Here is a 4930-nt window from a genome sequence, read left to right on the forward strand (position 1 = left end):
AGCCAGTGCCTCCAAATTTGCCGCGCCTCTTGCCAGACAGTGTTACATGAACTCTGACATTTTCTAAAACCCATAGACTGTATGAGGGATGCTTTCTAATTTGTCATCTCATGCCCTCCCTATAATATCACCATATAACTAGAACAAGTTCATGCCAAATTTCGCCTTGTAATCACTGAAGATGAAAGGCCTCAAATTTCCAATGGCCTCCACACATCTGACCTGTGTATGGGGCACAGCCAGGCCACCTCAAGTTCAGGCCCTGTTCTCCACCCTCCCGCACATCCTTGTGCTTCGTACTATGTGTACTTAACCTGGCACACTACCGCCCACCCCCCTTGGTTTTGGTTTTAAACATTACCTATTGGTTGGTTGATAAAAGCAGAGAGAAATCAAGAGGGAGTGGAGAGATAGAGGGGAGAGAGAGAGACACCTGCAGCACAGCTTCACTGCCTGTGAAACTTCCCCTGCAAAGACCTGACGCCGGGTCTCTTCAGATTGTAGCCTGTGCTTTACCAGGTGCACCACCACTTGACTCTGACCCTTTGATGTCTTATCAACAAAAATGGATGCAATAAAGACTTGTTTGTAAGATTTGTATGAGCATAGGGAAAGATGTTTATTAAATCTACTGCAAGATGGCTCACTTAACTAGTAGTTTGCCATGCACAAGGACCCAGGCTCCAGCTTCACAAGTGGTGAAGCAGGTCTGCATGTGTCTATCTTTCTCTCCCACTCTCTGTCTTCCCCTCCTCTCTCGATTTCCCTCTGTCCTATCCAACAACAACAGCTATAACAACAATAACAATGATAAGGGCAACAAAAATGGGAAAAATGGCCTCTGAGCCACAGCAATAACCCTGGAGGTAAAAAAAAAAAAAAAGAAAAAAAAAAAAGGATTTTCACATTGTCTAGTGATGGATTAAGGCAATATTTTTATAATATTTACATATCTATACAATATTTATAACATCTAATCTCAAAATTAATGAGACTGAAAATGTCATATCACAGTCAATAGTTACCCAAATTATGACTAGGTTCTTACAGTTTCATCACTTGGCTCTGAACTAAACTGTAAGCTTGGCTTCTGATGTGCATCATCTTGGCAAGATATCAACACCAATATGAGATAAAGGCTGATGAAATCCCACAGACCACTGAATCAACAAGCCTCTTATTGAACAATCCTTTATGATTGTACTGTGAGTGATATAAAAGACAGCTCTCAAAATGATCCCTAACTTTAAATGCTTTTTTCACTCTGAAGAGACAATCATTTGTATTCTACAAATGCTCTCCTTTTTTTTGTCATTTATCAAAAACACGAGTGGAAAAAAAACTGGTGTATCCATATTAAATAAAAGATGAAATACACAGCCACTGTACCTGATGGTCACTGAGAATCAGATCTGAATTCCTTTATTAATAACAAGTATAATTTCAAAAAAGAAAAGCTTTGTTACAATTTCATTTCATTCAGCTACTACACAGATTGGGGGGGGGGGTACTGACTTTGACCCAGTTCTTTCCTGTTCCTTCAGGATTCTGATTTCCAGAGTCTGGGAGAGAAGACAAGTTTAATGTGCAGAAGTATTTTGACCACTTTTTTAAAAACCCTGCAAGTAAATTTACAGTAACTCTTTTAAGTGTGAGAGCAATACCCACAGTTAGCAAGACGAGGGCATCAGTTAAAACTCTACAAAAGCAAGCCTAACCGCACATCTGGTAAAGCACACACTTTAACCATGCACAAGGGTCCAGGTTTGAAACCCAGGCCACCACACAGAAGCACTACACAAAGGGAAGCTTTCACAAGTGGAGGGTAGTGGCCTGGTGTCTCTCTTTCTGTCTCTCTCCATCTCTATCGTTCACCCTCTATCTAAAAGGGGGAAAAAGAAAAGAAAAAAAAGGAAATTCCACTAGGAGAAGTGGGATCAAGAGGCAATAAAAAGAAAGGCAGGAAAATTTAAGCAGAAAAAGTAACTCGAAATCATTCCAAACAAAGGCCATGAAATATACCTCGCATACACATGCATTCTTTCATTTCCTTACGCTGGTCCTTGCACTTAGCCCACTGGGCTACTGCCCGACTCCCACATTCTTTCATTTCCAAGTCCAACATCCTATGGAAGCTAAGTGACTGGCCTCTAACACACAGCCAAATGGAAGAATTTTAGGATTTTGGATACAAATCTTTTAAACAGGACTTTAGTAAGCATGTGATTTTATTGGTCTGTTTTTCAAGAGCATACCTCCAGCACTGTATAGTAAAGCAGATTTCCACTCACCCACTGGAGAAAGTAAAGACACTGATGACCATAAAGCTCCCTGACCAGTGATCTGGAGAGGTCACGAACCTCACCTGATGAAGGACTTCAGATCTTGTATTTGAATTAGATGGAGTAAAAGAATGCAAGGTAAAAATGTCAATAAGATACTGCAGATATTTTTGCCACTCTCTGAAATATTATGCTCAAGGCCAAAGCTAGTATGATTTATGTAAATTTCAAGGCAATTATTTATTTATGAGACATATTACTTTCTGATTTTTCCACCAAAGAACTGGCACAATTCCACCAATTAATCTTATAGTCTGATGTCTGATTTATCTATCTTTAAGTCATATAGACATCTATGACTTAAGTCAAATAATCACATCTAGTTACTAAGATGGTGGATAAAAAAGTACCTAACTACCTTCCAAGTAAAATGGATGAAAGGAAGAACAAACTATACTGGGAAAAAGAGACAATCATGGGATGAAAACATTGAGCAGATGGAAGAACAGATTATAAACACATAAAACAAAAGAGATTCACAATACTTGACAGGGACAGTCTTGTCAGAACTAGGATGGCAATGGTGTCAATAGCATTCACTCCATAACAGAACATTAGGGAGCAAGGAAGGATAAGATTAGAAAAGTCCAGTTTCTATTCCTGTTCTCAACTCTGACACCATCTTCCCAGACAATACTTTCAGCCCACTGGCATGTTAGCTGTCAGGCTCAGGCAAAGATTAGTAAAGGCATAGGCCCCTTGGAATAGACCTAAAATAGACTTCCTAGCTTCTTCCAGCAGGAAGACCCAAATCTCATCTTCTATATTCTTAACTTTTGGTTCCTGATTATTAAACAATTTATTCTGCTTTACATCTTAATACTTGTCAGCTACCAAGCTGCAGATGCTACCATGATGCCAACCTGACCTCACTGGACAGATGACCTCACTAATGTATCCTGGAACCCCACCTCCCCAGAGCCCAGAGCCCTACCTCATGAGGGAAAGACACAAACAGGCTGGGGATATAAGATCAACCTGTCAACACCCATGTCCAGTGGAAAAGCAATTACAGAAACCAGACCTCCTACCTTCTGCATCCCATAAAGATCTATATGGCAGTCCATGGTGGAGACTGTATAGAATTGTACCCCTTTTATCCCACAATCTTGTCAATGATTATTAAGTCACCCAAAAAAATCACAGTTGCCTGACTTTTAGGAAGTATAAATCACAAGATACAATGAAAACCTTGTGTTTACTGGAGAAAAAAATTCAAAAACAAAGCTAGAACAAAAGCTCAGAGAACTGGATTCCAGCAATGCATTAAGTTCTGACTTTATGGACAATGTAAGGTAAGTCACAGTCATTCTGCAGTTCAATTTTTCAATTTATAAAGAGAAGATATTAAGCATTTTTGCAGCTCTAATGCACTCAGTTATGTAAAAAGAATCTATAAACAAAAGGAACTGCTGAAGGCCATGACCTTCATTTTCTCATAGTGTTTTGGAGTCCTAGAATGTTAAGAAATTCAGCTGTGCAGCAAAGCTTCTCTGGAGGTAGAGAAAACAGCAAATGTGACTTTGTAAAATAATACTCGCATAAAATATTTTAAAATTCTGTACTATGACGATGAGAGTGGCACTTGGAATAAAGATATAGTATCTAAAGCCATGTTTTTCAATGTGTTCGCCCTTAGTAACACTGTGATTTTTATTTAATTATATAATTATTGGGGGCTGGGTGGTGATGCACCAGGTTAAGTGCACATAGTAGAAAGCATAAGGACTCGCACAAGGATTCAGGCTCGAGCCCCCCAGTTCTCCACCTGCAGGGTAGGGGGGTGTCACTTCACAAGCAGTAAAGCAGGTCTGCCGGTGTCTGTCTTTGTCCCTATCATCCCTTCCCCTCTCAATTTATCTATATCCTATCCAAAAAAAAAAAAAAAAAAAAATGGCCACAGGAGCAGTGGATTCATGGTGCAGGCACTAAGTCCCAGCGATAACCCAGGAGGCAAAAAATAAATAAATAAAAGATTTAATTATTGATTTTTATTGTGAGAGTAAGAATAGGAGAAAAAAAGAGAAAAATGAGAAAGAATGGGGCTGAGTGGCGGCACACCTAGTTGAGCGTACTCCTTGCAGTGCCTGAAGGAACTGGTTTAAGTCCCTAGTTCCCACCTACAGTGAGGTTGCTTCCTAAGTGGTAAAGCAGTGTTGCAGGTCTCTCTCTATGCTCCCCTCTTCCCTCTCAACTTCTGTCCCTACCAACATAAATAAATACTTAAAAAAAATGAGAGCGAGAAAAGGCCAGATTTGCTCAGCTCTGCAGATGGTAGCCCAGGAATTCAGCCTGTAGGCCCTGAGGTCTCACACATGCCGCCGGGTGCTCTAATGAGCTGAGTTATATATCCAGTTCTACTATTTTAATTTGGTTTGCATATTTTTATGAATCAAAGTTGTTTACAAGTTTCTTTTTAAAGTTAGTTGCAACTTTAAATCACACAGCTACATTTTAACATAAAACCTTTTACTTTTTTTTTTTTTTGATCATTGCTAGGCCTTCACTACTCAGGGTCTACTTTTCAGATAGACTAAAAACAAAAAGACAAAAGAGAGGGAAAGACAAGAATGTTACCTCCCTCCAGT

The sequence above is a fragment of the Erinaceus europaeus genome, chromosome 19, assembly GCF_950295315.1.
Source record: "Erinaceus europaeus chromosome 19, mEriEur2.1, whole genome shotgun sequence".
Classification (NCBI taxonomy): Eukaryota; Metazoa; Chordata; class Mammalia; order Eulipotyphla; family Erinaceidae; genus Erinaceus; species Erinaceus europaeus.